Consider the following 23,546-nt stretch of genomic DNA (forward strand, 5'->3'; position numbering starts at 1 on the left):
AAGGAAGAAAGAAATGATAGAAGGATCAGCAAACACAAAATTTGATTCTTTGAAAAGATACAAACTTCCAGAAAGTGCACTCTCACGCACTATTTGTAAGTTGATGCAGCAACTGTGGGAAACAGTATGGAGACTTCTCAAAAAATTAAAAATAGAACTACCATCTGATTCAGCAATTTCACTTTTTGGGTATTTACTAAAGAAAACAAAAATTACTAGCTAGAAAAGATGTATCTACTTCAATGTTCACTGCAGCATTATTCACAATAGCCAAGATATGGAAACAAGCTAAATGTCCACTGACAGACAGAGGAAGAAAATGTGGTATATGCGCACGCTGGAAGATAATTCACCCGGAGGACACTGCTTTACATGACATGCGCCAGTCACAGAAGGACAAATACTGCAAGACCCTACTTCTGCGAAATCTCTAAAATAGACGGAGACACGTGGATAGCAGAATGGTGGTTGCCAGAGTCTAGGGTGGAACAGGGTGGGGTAGAGGTGGAGGAATGGGGGTTGTTGTTCCATGGGTATAAAGTTTCAGTTATGCAAGATGAATCAGTTCTTGACAGCTACTATGCTGTGACCTAGAGTTCACCATTAAAACGGTCAAAGTCATGGAGGTCCTTTTGGTTATTAATGACTATTATTGGTACATTCTAGGCAATATTTCTAGGGAGAAGGCAATGGCACCCCACTCTAGTACTCTTGCCTGGGAAATCCTATGGGCGGAGGAGCCTGGTAGGCTACAGTCCATGGGGTGGAGAAGAGTCGGACACGACTGAGCGACTTCACTTTCAACTTTCACTTTCATGCATTGAAGAAGGAAATGGCAACACACTCCAGTGTTCTTGCCTGGAGAATCCCAGGGATGGGGGAGCCTGGTGGGCTGCCATCTCTGGGGTCGCACAGAGTTGGACACGACTGAAGCAACTTAGCAGCAGCAGCTGCAGCAGCAGACAGTATTTCTAAATTGAATTATGGTACCAAATAGAGTATTATACTCCAGTACTCTTGGGCTTCCCTGCTGGCTCAGATGGTAAAGAAATCACCTGCAATGGGGGAGACTTAGGTTTGATCGCTGGGTCAGAAAGATCCCCTGGAGGAGGGCATGGCAACTCATTCCAGTATTCTTGCCTGGAGAATCCCTGTGGACAGAGGAGCCTTGTGGGCTACAGTCCACGGGGTCGCAAAAAGAGTCTGACAATACTGAGTGACTAAGCAGAGCACACAGCACAGGAATAGAGAGGAACTGCCTCAGCGTTTAAAGAGAATCTCCAAAAACCCATAGCTAACATGATTATTCATGGTAAAGAAACAAATTCCTTCCTCCTAAGATCAGGAACAAGGTAAGGCATCCCTTCCCACCCCTCTTACTCAGTGTAGTGCTAGATGTTTGCTAATAATGCTTTGTCTTATGCTGATGTAGCTTGGAAGCAATTAAACACCCATTGTGGAGATCAAACACTCATATAAGTTGTCCAGTACAGGGGAGCTGCCGGTGGAGGGCTAAGGTATCCAAGGAGAAAGAATCTTCTACGAAGCCCATCTCTCCCTACCATCTGTTTATTCCAAAGGAATGTGTCTGGAATGCAAAGTGTACAGGTAATACCTGGAAACCCACAGGTCCCAAGAGGCCCAGGCAGGTGTCCAAACAAGTGAAGAGAAGCTACTCTGACTTTCTGCCCCAGGAGGTTATCGCAGCCATGACAATAGCCACACAAATCTCCAGCCCCTCTAAAAAGTAAACTCATTATTTTCCAGATTTACTGTTTTTTTAATGATATGATTTGTAATGTATCTCAGAGGCGAAATATTCTAGACACCTCAAGTCCTTTTTTAAACCAAATTAGATCCAAATAAGTCAAGGCTATGGTTTTTCTAGTGGTCATGTATCGATGTGAGAGTTGGACTGTGAAGAAAGGTGAGCACAGAAGAATTGATGCCTTTGAACTGTGGTGTTGGAGAAGACTCTTGAGAGTCCCTTGGACTGCAAGGAGATCCAACCAGTCCATTCTGAAGGAGATCAGCCCTGGGTGTTCATTGGAAGGACTGATGCTGAAGCTGAAACTCCAGTACTTAGGCCACCTCATGTAAAGAGTTGGCTCATTGGAAAAGACTCTGATGCTGGGAGGGATTGGGGGCAGGAGGAGAAGGGGGCGACAGAGGATGAGATGGCTGGATGGCATCACCGACTCAATGGATATGAGTTTGAGTGAACTCCGGGAGTTGGTGATGGACAAGGAGGCCTGGCGTGTGATTCATGGGGTCACAAAGAGTCGGACACAACTGAGCGACTGAACTGAACGAAGGTTCAAACATGAATACATAATCCCCTTGGTTCTTGCCAGCTAGACAGTCCTACCCAAAATGCACAGCTGAAGAGATGAAGCAGGTCACCTGGCCCATCCTTAATATCTCTGTGCCTCAGTTTCCTCACCTGTAATGTTGTGATCATAATAATTCTTATCTTGTAGAGGGCATGGCACCCCACTCCATGGACGGAGAAGCCTGGTATGTTGCAGTCCATGGGGTCGCTGGGAGTCGGACACGACTGAGCGACTTCCCTTTCACTTTTCACTTTCATGCATTGGAGAAGGAGATGGCAACCCACTCCAGTGTTCCTGCCTGGAGAATCCCAGGGATGGGGGCGCCTGGTGGGCTGCCGTCTCTGGGGTCGCACGGAGTCGGACATGACTGAAGCGACTTAGCAGCAGCAGCAGCAGCAGCAGGGACATGAAAGAGATGAAAGGAACTAATTCCAGGGAAGCGCTGAGAGCAGTTCTTGCACCTGATAGGCTTCCTGAAGAAAAGTGACCCGAGCCTTCTGCCCACATTTATTGAGGGATCGGTCTTTTGAAAGAGCACAGGGGAGACTGCTTTCTGTGAATCTCATTCTGCATCCAGAAGTGATTAGTCAACACTGTAGTTGCTCATCACTGTGAACGGAAGGCTGATGAAAAGAGATAGCATTAGGAAAGGGAGCCTGAGATCACCCACTGGCTTGCCTGCAGCTGCATCCATTGATGTCTTATTTGGTCTGATTTTCTTTACCTGCCTGGCCCCCTGAGGCATTTGCGTCTGTGATGTCTGATGTTTCGCTAATCTTCCACATTAGAGAATTCCCCCACCGCTTCAGCCAAACAGCCATGGTTGAATGGCTGAGAGAGAGCAGTCCTCTCAGAAGTAAGGGAATAAAGGAAAGATTTTAGCATCTGCCACCACTTTACAATAAGTCACTTATTTAAAGTTTCATGTGCGAAAACTTAAGACTAAGTGGAGGAGGGGTTGAAGGTGGATTTTAGGGATTTTCAAGGGTACTTTGGTTACCCACTTGCAGATGCCTTCTGTTTGCCCTCCTGATCCTCACTCTGCCTTCCGCATCATGCTCTGTGCCCAGGACCACATCCCCAGGCTGCTCTGCCCTCTGGTTTCCATTTGAATTCAGCCAAAGTTTGGGGCGGGGGCGAGGGAGAGATGGAGGGGCAGGAGAGTAAGGTTGAGTGTTTTATTTCCCAGCAGGGTCACTTCAGAGGTCCCTGCTCCTGTCAGGTGACCATGTCCATTCAGCTGTGTCTCCGGATTCCTGTAACTACTCCCTCCCATGGCCTCTGTAGGTCTCAGATGGAAACAGAGCCTGCTGTTACACACACGGGGTACCTACACACAGCCGACACCTTGGTTAAGTAGTCTCTGTGAAGTAAGAAGAAATACACAGTGGTCTCTGCCCCCTGGTTCCTGACGCAGAGCTCCTAAAATCCTTGTAAATAGGAGTCCTAGGGAAATCTCATGCTTTAACATCCAATCCTGATCCACAGCTCCTAAGAGCTCCTTTGTAATTTTCTGGATGATAGGAATGTCTTTTGTTCTAATGAGGCAACTCTGGGTGAGCTCTTGGAAGGAGGCTGGTCACCAAAAAGCCCAAGTTATGATTAGAAGCTTGGAAATTTCAGTTGCCTCCCCTCCCACAAGTCTTTGGAGAGGGGAGAAGGGTTGGAAATAGAGCTAATAATAGAGAATTGATGCTTTGGAACTGTGGGGTTGGAGAAGACTCTTGAGAGTCCCTTGGACTGCAAAGAGAGCAAATCAGTAAATCCTAAAGGAAATCAACCCTAAATATTCATTGGAAGGACTAATGCTGAAGCTCCAATACTTTGGCCATCTGATGCAAAGAACTGACTCATTGGAAAAGAGCTGATGCTGGGAAAGATTGAAGGCAGGAGGAGAAGGGGGCAACAGAGAATGAGATGGTTGGATGGCATCACCGACTCAAAGGACATGACTTTGAGCAAACTCCAGGAGATGATGAAGGACAGGGAAGCCTGGCATGCTGCAGTCCATGGGGTCACAAAGAGTCAGACATGACTGAGCGACTAACAACATAGCCAGAAGATGAAGCCTCCATGAAAATCCCCAATGAACAGGATTCAAAGAGCTTCTGGGTTGATGAGCACATCCATGTGCCAGGAAGATGGTAGACCCCAATCCACAAGGACAGAAACTCTGACACTCAGTTTCCTTCCAGACCTGCCCTATGAATCTCTTCACAGGGCTCTGCATTTATACCCATTAAAATATCCCTTGCAATAAACCAGCAACAGTACATAAACTTTTTCTTGGGTCCTGAGAGCCACTCACAAATTATTCAACCTGAGGAGAGGGTGGTGGGAACCTCCAGTCTGTAGCCAAGTCAGACAGAAGCTGTGGTAACCTGGGGACCTACTGCTTGGGGGTGGCCTCTGCATTGAAGTGCACTCTTGTGGGATTGAGCCCTTCACTTATGGAGTCTGCACTAATTCCAGTTAGTGTAAAGATTGAATTGATACCAGGACACCTAGCTGGTGTCAGAGAAACTGTCATTGTGGGAAGAACCTACAACCTGAGGTCAGAAATGTAGGGGAGAGTAAGGGAAAAGACGGTGAGTTTTCCTAGACATCCTCTCGTGAAACTCTTCTCAGGTATCTTCCTTTGACAGAGTCATCTATTTCCTAGCACTACATCTGAATATATCTGAGTATATGGCACAAATATATCTATCTTCACCTTCTTCATATTTGAACCTGACCCCTGGGTGAAGCGTAATTAGACCAAGGGCCAGGGTCAACAAGGATGGTAGATTCCAACCTCAGTCTGAAAACTCTCAAGAATACAGACAGTACAACTTTTTATACTTTTCTATAACCCACCTTAATTTCTATTTTAGCCCCAATCTTCCAGGGTTGTAGAAACACATCAGTTTCAGGGTCCTCCCTGACAATTAAAATACAATTAATAAGTTTAAGAATGGAACTACCCACTAGAGACTTGGGAGCCAAGAGGAGGAATACCTAACACGACATCAAAAGAGAGACAAAGGAGTGCCAGGGGACTTTTTGGAGAGTGTGGTGTCTGGGTAGACAAAAGTACAAATAGAGTTAACCAAGCCAACAGAGAAAACTTCATGGTAAGCAGTGGGCACAGCCCAAGCAGAGGCAGAGAGGCAAGAAGCAACGGGATGCCCAGGAGACTACAAGCAAGGCAGTGCTTTTGGAATGGACAGGGAGAGATGGCTGATCAACCAATGACCAGCTCTTTTTTTTTAAACTGAGATATGACTTATTACTATGTTGTGTTAATTTCTGCTATACAGCAAAGTGCTTCAGTTACATATATATACACACATATCCTATTAAATTATTTTTTTCCATTATGGTTTATCACCAGATATTGAATATAGTTCTTTGTGCTATAAAGTACAAACTTGCTCTTTAATCTTCCTATCTAAACAGCTTATATCGGTTAACTGCAAAATCCCAATTCATCTCTCCAATTCCCTCCCCCTTGACAATGTCTATTCTCTATGAAGCAGTGACCAGATCTTGAAGGGTTTTGTTACCCTTGAAGGGTTCTCTTTAGAGCTTAGATTTTCTCTTAGATCAGTGATCCCCAAGGGGGAAGGGTGTGTGTTCACAGGAAGCTTTACTGGAATATAGGTAGAAAGTACTAGAGCTCACACTTTAATTTTGGGGTGTGTGTATGTTTTATAATGTGTATGTTTTTATTAATGTTTTTATCCATTTATATTAGTGCCATGGGAAATGTATAATACACAAATAAATACTATACATGCACTGAAGTTTGGGTTCAACCTCAGATTCAACTATAATCTGAACTGACTTTGGTTTTGACTAAGTGCCCCTTTGAATGTCATTTCATTCATGCTGGAGCCTCTGGGTAATCAGCGATCCTGTGGAAGTATACAGTTCAGTTCAGTCACTCAGTCATGTCTAACTCTTTCCGACCCCGTGGACTATAGGATGCCAGGTTTCCCTGTCCATCACCAACTCCCAGAGCTTGCTCAAATTCATGTCCATTGACGGTGATGCCATCCAACCATCTCATTCTCTGTCATCCCCTTCTCCTCCTGCCTTCAGTCTTTTTTTGGAAAGATTGCTGTGGAATGATACACAGCCTGTCTAATCAGTGTAACAGCAACAATGAACAAGACATTGGTTAGGTTTCACTGTACTAGAATATTTGTTTTCCAAAGTGACTGAGCTTTCTAGATGTAACTTTGAATCAATTTTCCTTATGTGTTTGTAAGTAGAAATTCTACCTGTTGGATAAAATATATATGAATGTATATTTATTGCTTCCAGAGTAAAATGCTGCAAATATTAGTGATGACTGTGAAGCTAAAAAATTTACAAGTGAAATCAATTAGTTCAGTTCAGTCGCTCAGTCGTGCCTGACTCTTTGTGACCCCATGAATCGCAGCATGCCAGGCCTCCCTGTCCATCACCAACTTCCGGAGTCCACCCAAAACCATATCCATTGAGCTGGTGATGCCATCCAACCATCTGATTCTCTGTTGTCCCCTTCTCCTCCTGCCCTCAATCTTTTCCAGCATCAAGGTCTTTTCAAATGAGTCAGCTCTTCCTATCAGGTGGCCAAAGTATTGGAGTTTCAGCTTCAGTCCTTCCAATGAACACCCAGGACTGATCTCCTTTAGAATGGACTGGTTGGATCTCCTTGCAGTCCAAGGGACTTTCAAGAGTCTTCTCCAACACCACAGTTCAAAAGCATCAATTCTTCTGCGCTCACCTTTCTTTATAATCCAACTCTCACATCCATACATGACTACTGGAAAAACCATAGCCTTGACTAGACAGACCTTTGTTGACAAAGTAATGTCTCTCCTTTGTAACATGCTATCTAGGTTGGTCATAACTTTCCTTCCAAGGAGTAAGCGCATTTTAATTTCATGGCTGTAGTCACCATCTGCAGTGATTTTGGAGCCCAGGAAAATACAGTCAGCCACTGTTTCCACTGTTTCCCCATCTATTTGCCATGAAATGGTGGAGCCAGATGCCATGATCTTCATTTTCTGAATATTGAGCTTAAAGCCAACTTTTTCACTCTCCTCTTTCACTTTCATTAAGAGGCTCTTTAGTTCTTCACTTTCTGCCATAAGGGTGGTGTCATCTGCATATCTGAGGTTATTGATATTTCTCCCAGCAATCTTGATTCCAGCTCGTGCTTCTTCCAGCCCAGCGTTTCTCGTGATGTACTCTGCATATAAGTTAAATAAGCTGAGTGACAATATACAGCTTTGACGTACTCCTTTTCCTGTTTGGAACCAGTCTGTCGTTCCATGTCCAGTTCTAACTGTTGCTTCCTGACCTGCATACAGATTTCCCAGGAGGCAGGTCAGGTGGTCTGCTATTCCCATCTCTTTCAGAATTTTCCACAGTTTGTGGTGATCCGCACAGTCAAATGCTTTGGCATAGTCAATAAAGCAGACATAGATGTTTTTCTGGAACTCTCTTGCTTTTTCGATGATCCAGTGGATGTTGGCAATTTGATCTCTGGTTGCTCTGCCTTTTCTAAGTCCAGCTTGAACATCTGGAAGTTCACAGTTCACATACTGTTGAAGCCTGGCTTGGAAAATTTTTGGATTACTTTGCTAGCCTGTGAGATGAGTGCAATTGTGTGGTAGTTTGAGCATTCTTTGGCAGTGCCTTTCTTTGGAATTGGAATGAAAACTGACCTTTTCCAGTCCTGTGGCCACTGCTGAGTTTTCCAAATTTGCTGACATATTGAGTGTAGCACTTTCACAGCATCATCTTTCATGATTTGAAATAGCTCCACTGGAATTCCATCACCTCCACTAGCTTTGTTTATAGTGATGCTTCCAAAGGCCCACTTGACTTCACATTCCAGGATGTCTGGCTCTAGCTGAGTGTGAGTGGTCACACCATTGTGATTATCTGGGTTGTGAAGATGTTTTTGTACAGTTCTTCTGTATATTCTTGCCACCTCTTCGTAATATCTTCTACTTTTGTTAGGTCCATACCATTTCTGTCCTTTATTGAGCCCATTTTTGCATGAAATGTTCCCTTGGTATCTCTAATTTTCTTGAAGAGATCTCTAGTCTTTCCCGTTCTGTTATTATCCTCTATTTCTTTGCATTGATAGCTGAGGAAGGCTTTCTTATCTTTCCTTGCTATTCTTTTGAACTCTGCATTCGGATGCTTGTATCTTTCCTTCTCTCCTTTGCTTTTCGCTTCTGTTCTTTTTACAGCTCTTTGTAAGGCCTCCTCAGACAGCCATTTTGCCTTTTTGCATTTCTTTTTCTTGGGGATGGTCTTGATTCCTGTCTCCTGTACAATGTCACAAACCTCCGCCCATCGTTCATCAGGCACTCTGTCTATCAGATCTAGTCCTTTAAATCTATTTCTCACTTCCACTGTATAGTCATCAGGGATTTGATTTAGGTCATACCTGAATGGTCTAGTGGTTTTCCCCACTTCCTTCAATTTCAGTCTGAATTTGGCAATAAGGAGTTCATGATCTGAGCCACAGTCAGCTCCCGGTCTTGTTTTTGCTGACTGTATAGAGATTCTCCATCTTTGGCTGCAAAGAATATAATCAATCTGATTTTGGTATTAACCATCTGATGATGTCCATGTGTAAAGTTGTCTCTTGTGTTGTTGGAAGAGGGTATTTGCTATTACCAGTGCATTCTCTTGGCAAAACTCTGCTAGCCTTTGCCCTGCTTCATTTTGTACTCCAAGGCCAAACTTGCCTGTTACTCCAGGTATCTCTTGACTTCCTACTTTTGCATTCTAGTCCCCTATAATGAAAAGGACATCTTTTTTTGGTGTTAGTTCTAGAAGGTTTTGTAGGTCATCATAGAACATTCAAGTTGAGCTTCTTCGGCATTAGTGGCTGGGGCATAGACTTGGATTACTGTGATACTCAATAGTTTGCCTTGGAAACGAACAGAGGTAATTCTGTCATTTTTGAGATTGCACCCATGTACAGCATAATATAATACTATTACTGGCCACGGGTTTAACCATGGAGTGCTCCTCTCATCATCCTTCAGCTAAAGCAAGCTATTGAACATATAAGAGATTTAAGAGCGCTCTTATTTTTTTTACTTATTATAAAATATACTCAAATAAGATGCAACAGTGTTGATTACATGTTTTAAAGGCACTTGAAGAAAAGAAAGCCTTAATAATGCATTCCACAGAAAACAATGGCAACATAGCAGAGCTTAGTAGCAGTTCAATAGTTGGTTGCAGAGAAAGTGCCTCATTTGCTGGAACCTGATGTAAAAATAACCAAACTGATGTGCCTTGCGAGTTCCAGTACAGCTTTTCCTGAATGATAGCTGTTGTAGAGTGTGCGTGTGTGCTCAGTCGTTAAGTCGTGTCCAACTCTTTTGCAACCCCATGGACTGTAGCCCCTCAGGCTCCTTTGTACATGGGATTTTCCCAGCAAGAATACTGGAGTGGGTTCCCATTTCCTCCTCCAGGGGATCTTCCCCACCCAGGGATTGAACCCATGTCTCCCACATTGGCAGGCAGATTCTTTATCATTGAGCCACCGGGTATAATTATATTTCAGGTAAGATGCTGGAATTGGCATCTGTGCAATGACAGCTGAGGCACAGACAGAAATTCAGAGATTATTTCGTTATTGCAAAAGCCATATTTGTAGTCCTGCAGCCATTTTAAAAATTCAGTTTATAATTAAAAAGTTCCCCCAAAAGAAATTTTCAGTTCTAGATGGTTTCACTGAAAAGTTCAAACTTTAAGTGATTTAACACCAATTTTACATAATCTCTTCCAGAAAACAGAAGAGAAAGGAACATGTCCCAACTTATTTTCTGAGGCTAGTATTACCTAATACCACAAATAAAATACAAAAAAAAAAAACCAACTACCAATATTTCACAATATCTCAAGTCACAAAAATCCCCAGCAGATACTAACAAACCTAATCCAACAATGTATAAAAAGAAGTATGCAACTTAAGCCAAGTGGAATTTATTCCAGGTATACAAGTCTAGCTCAACATGTTTAAAATGATCAGTGTAGTCTACCACATCCGCAGGCTAAAGAAGGAAATTCACACAATCATATCAACTGATACGAGAAAAGGCATTTAATACCGTCCAACACTTTCATGCACTGGAGAAGGAAATGGCAACCCACTCCAGTGTTCTTGCCTGGAGAATCCCAGGGACAGGGGAGCCTGGTGGGCTGCTGTCTATGGGGTCGCACAGAGTCAGACACGACTGAAGTGACTTAGCAGCAGCAGCACTCATCAATACACAAAGATCAATTGCATTTCTGTATTCTAATGATGAATGTGTGGAAATTGGGATTTATAACATAGTACTACTTATAGTCACTCTAAAGAAAGTTGAATACTGAGGTATAAACTTAAAACATGTAGGATTGGTATGCTGAACATACAAAATGCTGATTGAAGGAAACCAAAGATCTAAATAAAAGGAGAGAAAGATATACCATGTTCATGCATAGGAAAACTCAACACAGCAAACATGTTGAGATTTACCCATAGGTTTCATACAATTTCTATAAACATCCTAGCAAGGGTTTTTGTGGACATAGACAAGCTCATTCCAAAATACATATAGAAAGGCCCAGGCCTTAGAGCAGTTCAGATAATTTTAAAAAATAAAAATGAAAATGAACTGGGAAGAATCACTCTACTCAATATTAAGGCTTTCTATTTAGCTAGTGACCAAGAGAGTATGATATTGTTAGACAGACATGTAAATCAATGGAATAAAAGAGATAACCCAGAATAGACCCACACAAATACAACCAAATGGTTTCTGATGAAGGTATAAAAAAAATTTAACAGAAGAAGGATAACCTTTTCAACAAATAATGCCAGAACAACTATACTTTGATAAGAAAAAACAAAAATTAACCAAAATCTAAACTATACGTCTTCTACAAAATTTAACACAAAACAGATTTTGGACTTAAATGTAAAATATAAAACTAGAAAACTTTTAAGAAAAAAAATGGGAGAAAGTCTTTGGGATCTCAGGCTAGACTTGACACCAAAACATGATAGACCATGGAGGAAAAATTGATAAACTGGACCACAGTATCCACAAAAGATACTGTTAAGAGGAAGCTATCCTTTGAGGAAGTATTTGCAAAGTTTTAATCTGACAAAGGTCTTCCTTGTAGCTTAGTTGGTAAAGAATCTGCCCGCAGTACAGGAGACCCCGGCTCGATTCCTGGGTCAGGAAGATCCCCTGGGGATAGGTTACTCATTCCAATGTCTTTGGGCTTTCCTGGTGGCTCAGACAGTAAAGAATCCATCTGCAATGCGGGAGACTTGGATTCAATCCCTGGATTGAGAAGATCCCCTGAAGGTGAACAGAACAACCCACCCCAGTATTCTTGTCTGGAGAAACCCATGGACAGAGGAACCTGGCGGGCTACAGTCCATCGGGTCGCAAATAGTTGAGCAACACAACTGAGCAACTAAGCACAGCACAGCCCAATCTGACAAAGGACTAGTATTTACAATATACAGGACTTGCCTGGCTGTCCAGTGGTTAAGAATTCGCCTGCCAATACAGGGGACATGAGTTTAATCCCTGGTCCAGGAAGATCCTACATGCCTCAGAGCAACTAAGCCCATGCACCACAACCATGAAACCTGTGCTCTAGAGGCTGCAAGCCACAGCTACAAAAGCTCCTAGGCCTAGAGCCTGTGCTCCAAAATAAGAGAAGCCACTGCAGTGAGAAGACCAAGCACCGCAAGGAAGAGTAGCCCCCACTTGCAGCAACTAGAGAAAGCCCATGCACAGCGACAGAGACCCAGGACAGCCCAAAATAATAAATAAATAGAATACACAGACAACGCTCAGAACAGTAAAAATATAAACAGTGCAATTAGAACAGGAGACAGAGGAGTGAAACAAGAGAAAGGCAGGAGTCAAGAATACTCAAGTTTCTAGCTTAAGGTGAACAGCTAAAACCGAGAATATAAGGTTTCATATCTTAGTTAAAGTATGCTTTAAGTGTGATCTCACAAATTTAATGTGAAAGAGAATTGCACAGATAAGAACAGGGACACAAGATGTGAACAGACACTTCACTGAAGAAAATATACAGATGGCATATAAGCACATAAATATATATTCAACATCACTGGACATTAAAGAAGTGCAAATTGAAACCACAATAGATATCACTACATACCTATCAGAAGAGCCAACTAAAATATGGTGACAGCACCAGATGCTGGTGAGAATATGAAGAAACTCATATATTGCTGACAGGTACGTAAAATGATAAAGCCACTCTGGAAAACAGTAGCACTTTCTTATGAAATTAAACATACAGCTATCATTTGACCTGGCAACTGCCCTCCTGCACTTTTATTCCCCCAAAATGAAACTAATATGCACGCAAAAGCCTATACACAAATGTTGTGAAAGTGGCTCAGTCGTGTCTGACTCTATGATCCCAAGGACTATACAGTCCATGGAATTCTCCAGGCCAGAATATTGGAGTGGGTAGCCTTTCTCTTCTCCAGAGGATCTTCTCCCAACAGGTCTCCTGCATTGCATGTGGATTCTTTACTGTCTGAGCCACCAGGAAAGCCCAAAAATACTGGAGTGGGTAGCCTATCCTTTCTCCAGCAGATCTTCCCGACCCAGCAATCAAACCAGGGTCTCCTGCATTGCAGGCGGATTCTTTACCAGCTGAGCTATCAGGGAATCCCTAATACAAATGTTACAGCAGCTTTATTTGTGATAACTAAAACCTAGAAACAAGTCAGATGTCTTTCAACAGGTTGTCAACAAACTGTGGTACCACAGAATCCCCTTTAGGGATAAGAAGGAATGAAATGGGACTACTCTGGTGGTCTAGTGGCAGAGACTCCATGCTCCCAATGCAGGGGGCCTGGGTTTGATCACTGGTCAGGGATCCAGATTCCACATGCCGTAACTAAAGATTCCCCAGGCCACAATTAGGATCCAATGCAGCCAATAAATAAATAAATTTTTAAAAAAGAAGAAGGAAGGAACTATGGACACACAACTTGCTTGCATCTCCAGGGATTTTTGTGGAGTGTTATAATACCATATCAGCAATGTATGTATTGTTTAAGGAAAAAAACCATTCTTTGCACTATTCTTGCAAGCTTGAAATGATTTAAAGGAAAAACAGAGTAACTGGCAGGGCTTAAAGTCTAACTGGACATGAGAGAGGCAGGAGTTAAGAACGACTACCAGGTTTTTAGCTTAGGTAATAAGGGTTTCCAGTGGAGACTAAGAATATAAGGAACAGTAATGAGAATATATATAAGGTAGAGATTCATTTTTAATTTTGCATATCAATTTATCAAGGTTATTTTGACAAATTCTTGTATTTTTAGCTAAATTGTAATAGTTGCCTGTGGTCAGATGATTTGCTGCCAGAAATCCTGAGTCTCATTCTTGGCTCTAAATTTACACAGAGCATTTAATTTCTTCAATGCTTGCTTTTTCATTTAAAAAGTGGGACTAATAATTGTCGTCTGCAAAATACTTTCCTCAGGAGAGAGTCATAATTTGAGCACAATTAACTACTTCTAATTTTTCAAACATCAAATTCTACTTGATGTTCACCTAATAGTAGGAACACAATGTCCCAGACTGTTTCCTAAAAGTGATTATGTTTTAAAACCATCAATTCATTTTGAGGTAATTTTATGAAATGGAGATTAAATTGGAACTAACTCATATGAAAATAATATTCTCTAACATTAGCCATAACAACAGCTTGACATTCTCTCAACAGAAAGATTGCACAACACAATGATGGTGGGAAGAGAGATTAAAAACAACAAAAAGCCAATTTCTACATAAAACACCACAGTTTCCATAATTATTGGGATCCACTCCTACAAATTTCCTTAGAAAGCAGCAGACAGAAAGATGTATAGTCCCAGCATGAAACTAATGAACTCAATACAAAGAATATCAGCAGACATAATGAGAGACTTTACCTTGGGGTATTAGTGTCAGACTTTGATGCTGAAGACCAGACTTGGAGCCATACCTTGATCTAAATGGGACTGATGGAGAGAGAAAGTGTTCAGGTAGACACTGGGGCACAACGAGGAGCTTTTGTTTGTCTATTGCTGAGCCTCTCTCCTACCTCTTCAGATGAAGTGTCTTTCAGGCTGTTCTTTAGAAGACCAGGAAAGCTGGGGGAGAAAAAATAGTTCATATATTCATCATCTCCCTGACAAAGAAACAATGTTTTTCATAGTACAGTAATTTTAAAAATTTTTTAAATTTTTCCTCCTTTCTATTTTAATGTGACTTTTTAGTTTGAATAGACTCATAAAATGATAACAGTTATAAATTTGTGAACTATGCCTACAGTAGCAGAAATGGAAGAAGCAAGTGCTTAGAACACACCCAAATAAAATTTCTACCGTACAGGATTTGAGGAGTTCACTTTTCACTTTCATGCATTGGAGAAGGAAATGGCAACCCACTCCAGTGTTCTTGCCTGGAGAATCCCAGGGACGAAGGAACCTGGTGGACTGCCGTCTATGGGGTCGCACAGAGTCTGACATGACTGAAGCAACTTAGCAGCAGCAGCAGCAAATCATAGAATCATTAACTTCAAAAGAAATTATTACTGAAGTATAAGTACAGAAAAGTACACAAATCCTAAATATACAAATTGATAAATATGTGACCACGTCTATGTAATCAACAATCTGGTCAAGAAATGGTAATCTATGAAAAAACTAATAGGTCTGAATAGTGGTTAATATTGGGAGCTGTCATCCGGAAGGCAACACACTGGAGTTTGAAAATGTTCTGTATTTTGATCTGGGTGATGGTTATCGTAACTGTTTACATAGGTAAGAATCATCCTATACATTCAGATCTGTGCATTTTCTCAAGTTATAATTTAATAGAAAGTAAAAAAAAATACAATTAAGATTGGTTCTGCCCAGTTTTGAACTTCGTGTAAATAAAACCGTACCACAGGTGTTCTTTTGTATCTTATTCAGTATTATGTCCAGGAAATTTATCCCCATGGTTGAATATGTTGCAGTTCATTCATTCTTATGGCCAACAGTACTAAATGGTATATGTATGCCACAGTTTATTTATTCATTTTGCTTTTTGTTTTGTTTTTGGCCACGCCACATGTGGAATCTTATCTTAGTCCCCTGACCAGGGATTGATTCCGTGCCCTCTGCATCAAGCAGTGCAGAATCTTAACCACTAGACTGCCAGGGAAGTCCCTATCCATTCTACTTTTGACCTGTATCCAATTTGAGCCTAATAAGAATACTATTTCTATACATCACGCAGGACAAATATCTAGAAGAGAAACTGTAGGGATTAGGGTGTGTGTGCATTCAATTGGATATACTGCCATATTTTTACCACATGGTCATTCCAATTTGCCTGTCATCAATGTATGAGAGTTACCACTAGCTCTACATCCTCACCAATAACTGCTAAGTGTCAGCCTTTGTAATCTTAGCCATTCTGATAGAAGTGTCCAGTACATTGTATTGTTGTTTTCATTTTTAAAAATATTTGTTTATTATTTATTTGGCTGCATCAAGGTTAACTGCAGCATGTGGAATCTAGTTCCCCGATCAGAGATCAAGCCCAGGCCCCCCGCATTGGGAGCACTGCGTCTTAACCACTGGACCACCAGGGAAGTCCCTGTTGTTTTCATTTTAATTTCATTGATTTTTGAATACTTTTTCATATATTAGTAGTCATTTTGTGAAGTCTGTTCAGATCTTTTGCCCATTTTTTGAAATATGTTGTCTGTATTTTGTCTTACTGGTTAGAAAATATCCTTTATATATTCTGGATATAAATCTTAATGGCTAGCCTTTTCACTTTCTCAACAGTGTCTTTTGGTGAACAGATGTTATTAATGTTGGTTTTGTCCAATCATCAATCTTTTCTTTCATGGTTAGTGCACTTTTTGTGTTCTGGTGGTTAAGAAATTCTTTCCATCATGATTATGAAGATTGTTTTCTATATTGTTTTTAGAAGCTTCATACAACTGAATTTGCAATTTCCTGGAGGTTAATTTTCTATATATGATGCAGTGGTCAGGTTTCTTCTTTTTTTCCATATGGATATCCAGTTGTAACAGTACTATTTACTGAAAAAAATCATCTTTCTTCACCACTCTGAAGTGTCACTTTTGCTATAAATCAAATGTCTGTGTCTGTATGTATTGCTGGCCACAGTATTCTGTCTAATTTTCTACTATCTGTCCTCAAATGATACTAGTGAAAGACAAAGTGGCTCAGACTATACAGTCTATGGAATTCTCCAGGCCAGAATACTGGAGCGAGAAGCCTTTCCCTCCTCCAGGGGATCAAACCCAGGGGTCGAATCAAAGTCTCCCATATTGCAGGCAGATTCTTTACCAGCTGAACCACCAGGGAAGGCCTTCATGATACTAAGCTATCTTAATAATGATAGATTTATAATAAGTTTTACTCAGTAGCAAGTCCTTCTACTTCGTTCTTCTTTTTAAAAAGTTGTCTTAACTATTTTTGGTTCTTGCATTTCCACATAAATTTCAAAATCAGCTTGTCAAAACAAGAAAACAGAAAGCTTGCTAAGATTTTTATTGAGGCTGCATGAATATTTGGATTAATTTAAGGAGAACTATATTCTAGTCCATGAACATGGTGTTTTTCTTCATTTATACATTTGAGATTAAATTGTAGACATTATTTCATTTCACCTCTAAATCTATCTGTATTTTGTAAAAGCAATGACATTCTCTTACATAATCATGATACATGTATCAAAATCATGAAATAAACATTGATGTAATACTACTTTCTAATCTCTGTGCATTATTTAAATTTCCTTTATACCTTTACTAATGCCCCCCGCAACAAAAGAGAAAATAGTGCTGTGGCATTTTTGTTTTTTGAATCATATAGTGCATTTATTCATTATGTCTCTGTGGTCTCCCTTAAGCTAGAACAGTTCCTGAGTCTGTCTTTGTTTTGAAATGTTTAAGAACACATTTAAGGCCAATTTTTTTTTTTTTTTAGAATATCCCTGATTTGGTTTCATCTGGTATTTCCTCACGGTTAGACGTGGGTTTTTGCTCTTAGGAAAGGAAGAGTGATGAAATTAACTTTATGTCTCTCTTTGTGCACCATGTCAGCATGTATTAATACATAATGTCAAATTATCCCTTTGCTGGTAATTTTGTCCACTTGGATGAACTGCCAGTCTTCTCAACTGTAAGTTTACCTATTTTCCCTATTTCATGTGCTTTGGGTTTTTTGATGCTATTTTAATGTTATTTTTAAACTCTCCAATTGTTGATGTTATATAGAAACTCAGTTGGTTATGGTTGATTAACCTTGTATTCATCAACCTCAGTAGACTCTTTTGAACTGTGCTGTGCTCAACTGTGTTTGACTCTTTGCATCCCCACAGACTATAGCCCACCAGGCTACTCTGTCCATGGAATTGTCTAGGCAAGAATACTGGAGTGGGTTTCCTCCTCCATTTCCTCCTCCAGGAGATCTTCCCCACCCGGGGATCAAACCTACATCTCTTGCATCTCCTGCATTGGCAGGTGGATTCTTTACTACTAGCGCCACCTGGGAAGAACTTTTCTATAATTTGTAATATTTTAACTTTTAAAATTCTTTTCATTCTAATAATTTATCAGTAGATTATTATGAATTTTCCACACTTACAAGTATGTCAATAATGTGTGTGTGTGTGTGTACTAGTCTCTCATTCGTATCCGACTCTGCAATTCTGTGGACTGTAGCCGGCCAGGCTCCTCTGTCTGTGGAATTCTCCAGGCAAGACTACTGGAGTGTTTTGCCATGGCTTCTCCAGGGAATCTTCTCAATCCAGGGATCAAACCCAGATCTCCCACATTACGGGCAGATTCTTTACCATTTGAGCTATGTGGAAAGCCCCCAGTCATATATAAGGACAGTTTTTTCCTTCTGTTCATGCTGAGTCACTTCAGTAGTATCCACCTCTTTGCAACCCCATGGACTGTAGCCTGCAAATCTCCTCTGTCTGTGGAATTCTCAAGCAAGAATACTGGAGTGCATTGCCATTTCCTTTTCCAGGGAATCTTCCTGACCCAGGGATCAAACCAATGTCTCTTAAGTCTTCTGCATTGGTTCAGTTCAGTTCAGTCGCTCAGTCATGTCCGACTCTTTGCGATCCCATGAATCACAGCACGCCAGGCCTCCCTGTCCATCACCAACTCCTGGAGTTCACTCAGACTCACGTCCATCGAGTCAGTGATGCCATCCAGCCATCTCATCCTCTGTCATCCTCTTCTCCTCCTGCCCCCAATCCCTCCCAGCATCAGAGTCTTTTCCAATGAGTCAACTCTTCACATGAGGTAGCCAGAGTACTGGAGTTTCAGCTTTAGCATCAGTCCTTCCAGAGAAATCCCAGGGCTGATCTCCTTCAGAATGGACTGGTTGGATCTCCTTGCAGTCCAAGGGACTCTCAAGAGTCTTCTCCAACACCACAGTTCAAAAGCATCAATTCTTCGGCGCTCAGCCTTCGTCACAGTCCAACTCTCACATCCATACATGACCACAGGAAAAACCATAGCCTTGACTAGACAGACCTCAGTCGGCAAAGTAATGTCTCTGCTTTTGAATATGCTATCTAGGTAGGCAGGTTCTTTACCTGTAGCACCACCTGGAAAGCCCTTCTGTTACAAAGCCTTATACCTTTTATTTTGCTTCTTGCCTTTTTTACTGGCTAGGACAATATTAAATAGAAATGGTGATAGTAAACACCCTTCTCTTGTTCCCAACTTCAGGGGGAAAGGTTTTGATATTTTATTCTTCAGTACAGTATTTGCTATAGATATTTGGAGAATCACTTATTAGATTAGGGAAGATTTTTTCCATCCATAGGCACTGGACTTCGCTTTTTCTTAAGTCATGAATATATGCAGAATTTTACCAAATGCCTTTTTTCCTCTATTAAGTTAATAATATTTTGCTCTTATTCTGAAAAACATAGTTAATTACACTGATTAACATTTTAATGTTAAACGAACCTTGCATTTCTGGAATAAATTCAACCTAGTTATACACAATTGTTATGATATTTGCCAGGTTCTTATTTTTAAAACTAAATTGCAGTTACCCCTAATAGTTAAAAAATCCCAAATATTATTTGGGTTAATTTATGTCCAGGTTATATTCAATCTTGGTAAATGTTTCAGGCTCACTTTTCCAGATGCTATGCTATGAAACAAACCACCAAAACTTAATTGGCTTAGAACAATAGTAACCATTCTCTCTTTCACAGTGTCTGTGTGGAGAATTCGAGCCGCTCAGCTCTGGACCTTGAGCAGTTGAGTTTGCTCAAGGTCACTCATAAGGTTTAATTCTGATTGTTTGGGATTAAGTTACCTCAAAAGCTTCTTCACTCAAATCCCTGGTGCCTAGGCTGGGGAGAGCCCAACAACTGGTTTCTGGAACACTTATGTTTATTAGTTGTTCAGTCATGTCCAAGTCTTTGCAAACCCATGAACTGTAGCTCACCAGGCTCCTCGATCCGTGGAATTATTCAGGCAAGAATACTGGAGTGGGTTGCCATTCCCATCTCCAAGGAATCTTTCTGACCCAGGGATCAGACCCAGTCTCCCACACTGCAGGCAGATTCTTTACTGTCTGAGCCACCAGGGAAGCCCCACGGAACACTTGGGGCTCCTTAAACTAACTCCTTCCTCTAACACTGTGTAGTACCTCCAACACAGCAGCTTCTGTGTGGTAGCACTTCTTATACAGCAGCTCAGGGGTCCCAAGAATGGGTTCCAAGGAATGTTTCCCAAGAGAGAGGCAGAGGGAAGCCATACTGCCTTTTATGACCCAGCCTTAGAAGTCATACAGCATCATTGCACCTAAACTACTGGCTACAAAAGCCTGCTCAGGTCCAAGGGTTGGAAACATAGGACCCCATCTCTCATTGGAGGAGTGTCAAGTCACATTGTAAGGAAAACATGTGATGTACATCAGTGAGGCCATCTTTAGAAAACATAACCTGACAGAGCAGCTTCCCACAAGTCCACAGCCAGCTTAGCATCTCTGCCTTTCCATCCACTTCAGCCTGTCTCCATCAGGACCACACCCCCAGTAGCACAGTGACCGTCTTCACTCCACTGTCCTCCATGCACAGCTGCATGGTGGAGTCCCCCAGGCTGGCTCCTAAGGCCCATCTCTCAGATGCCCTCCCCAGGGTTTTGGAGGGGAAGGAAGAGCCCCGGTGGGCTTACAAAATGGGTATCACACATCACCCGGGCTAGAGGTCTTGAGAAATGCCATTCTGCCCTTGGAACAACAGGGCAGACCCTGAATGCATCTCTGTTCCAGTGTCCTAAGGTGAAATTCTTTCCTCACTGCCCCAGGCATCCATTTCCTCAGTGAGAGCCTCCTTCCAACCAGGATTATGTTAGGAGCTGGTAGCCAATGTCATAGGAAGAGGGAATGCATGGCAGAGAGATGTGTCTGTAACCTTGTCAGACATGATCCAGAGGACACAGAGGAAACTAAAGGATGGTAGGCCAAGAGGTATCATGATCAGGTTTGCACTATCGCTCAGCTCAATCGCTTAGTCATGTCCAACTCTTTGCGACACCGTGGACTGCAGCATGCCAGGCCTCCCTGTCCATCACCATCTCCCAAAGTACATGCAAATTCATGTCCGTTGAGTCGGTGATGTCAACCAACCATCTCATGGTCGTCCCTTTCTCCTCCCACCTTCAATCTTTCCTAGCATCAGGGTCTTCACATCAGGTGGCCAAAGTATTGGAGTTCAGCTTTAGCCTCAGTCCTTCCAAAGAATATTCAGGACTGATCTCCTTCAGAATGGACTGGTTGGATCTCCTTGCAGTCCAAGAGACTCTCAAGAGTCTTCTCCAACACCACAGTTCAAAAGCATCAATTCTTTGGTGCTCAGCTTTTTTTATACTCAATTCTCACATCCATACATGACTACTGGAGAAAAGATAGCTTTGACTAGATGGACCTTTGTTGACAAAGTAATGTTTGTGCTTTGTAATATGCTGTATAGGTTGGTCATAACCTTTCTTCCAAGGAGCAAGAGTCTTTTAATTTCATGGCTCCAATCACCATCTGCAGTGATTTTGGAGCCCCAAAAAATAAAGTCTGTCACTGTTTCCACTGTTTCCCCATCTATCTGCCATGAAGTGATGGGACCAGATGCCATGATCTTAGTTTTCTGAATGTTAAGCTTTAAGCCAACTTTTTCACTCTCCTCTTCCCTTTCATCATGAGGCTTTTTAGTTCTTCACTTTCTGCCATAAGTGTGGTGTCATCTGCATATCTGAGGTTATTTATATTTCCCCCAGCAATCTTGATTCCAACTTGTTCTTCATCCAGTCAAGCATTTCTCATGATGCATTCTGCATATAAGTTAAATAAGCAGGGTGACAATATACAGCTTTGACATGCTCCTTTTCCGATCTGGAACCAGTATGTGTTCCATGTCTAGTTCTAACTGTTGCCTCTTGACCTGCATACAGATTTTTCAGGAGGCAGGTCAGGCGGTCTGGTATTCCCATCTCTTGAAGAATTTTCCACAGTTTATTGTGATCTGCACAATCAAAGGCTTTGGAATAGTCAATGAAGCAGAAGTAGATGTTTTTCTGGAACTCTCTTGCTTTATTGATGATTCAGCAGATGTTGGCAATTTGATCTCTGGTTGCTCTGCCTTTTATAAATTCAGCTTGAACGTCTGGAAGTTCAATGTTCACATACTATTGAAGCCTGGCTTGGAGAAGTTTGAACATTGCTTTGCTACTATGACACGACTGAGCGACTAAACTGAACTGAACTGAACTGAGATGAGTGCAACTGTGCGGTAGTTTGAACCTTCTTTGGATTTGCCTTTCTTTGAGTTTGGGATGAAAACTGACCTTTTCCAGTCCTGTGGCCACTGCTGAATTTTCCAAATTTGCTGGCATATTCAGTGCAGCACTTTCACAGTATCATCTTTTAGGATTTGAAATAGCTCAACTGGAATTCCATCACCTCCACTAGCTTTGTTTGTAGTGATGTTTCCTAAGGCCCACTTGACTTCGCATTCCAGGATGTCTGGCTTTAGGTGAGTGATCACACCATCGTGATTATCTGGGTTGTGAAGATCTTTTTTGTGTAGTTCTTCTGTGTATTCTTGCCACCTCTTCTTAATATCATCTACTTCTGTTAGGTCCATACCATTTCTGTCCTTTATTGAAAGTGGTCAAATGGGAGATGGCAAGAGTGAACATTGACATTTTAGGAATCAGCTAACTAAAATGGACTGGAATGGGTGAATTTAACTCACGTGACCATTATAGCTACTACTGTGGGCAAGAATCCCTTAGAAGAAATGGAGTAGCCCTCACAATCAACGAAAAAGTCCAAAATGCAGTACTTGGATGCAATCTCAAAAATGACAGAATGATCTCTATTTGTTTCCATGTCAAACCATTCAATATCACAGTAATCCAAGTCTATGCCCTGACCAGTAATGCTGAAGAAGCTGAAGTTGAATGGTTCTGTGAAGACCTACAAGATCTTCTAGAACTAACACCCAAAAAAGATGTCCTTTTCATTATAGGGGACTAGATTACAAAAGTAGGAAGTCAGGAAATACCTGGAATAACAGGCAAATTTGGCTTTGGAGTACAAAATGAAGCAGGGCAAAGGCTAATAGAGTTTTGACAGGAGAATGCACTGGTCATAGCAAATACCCTCTTCCAACAACACAAGAGAAGATTCTACACGTGGACATCACCAGATGGTCAACACTGAAATCAGATTGATTATATTCTTTGCAGCCAAAGATGGAGAAGCTCTATACAGTCAGCAAAAACAAGTCCAGGAGCTGACTGTGGCTCAGATCATGAGCTCCTTATTGCCAAATTCAGACTGAAATTGAGGAAAGTAGGGAAAACCACTAGACCATTCAGGTATGACCTAAATCAAATCCCTTGCAATTATACTGTGGAAGTGAGAAATAGATTCAAGGGATTAGATCTGATAGACTGAGTACCTGAAAAACTATGGACGGAGGTTCCTGACATTGTATAGGAGGCAGTGATCAAGATCATCCCCAAGAGAAAGAAATGCAAAAAGACAAAATGGTTGTCTGAGGAGGCCTTACAAATAGCTATGAAAAAAAGAGAAGCAAAAGTCAAAGG

Source organism: Capra hircus, chromosome 11 (genome assembly GCF_001704415.2).
Source record: "Capra hircus breed San Clemente chromosome 11, ASM170441v1, whole genome shotgun sequence".
In the NCBI taxonomy this organism is placed as follows: domain Eukaryota; kingdom Metazoa; phylum Chordata; class Mammalia; order Artiodactyla; family Bovidae; genus Capra; species Capra hircus.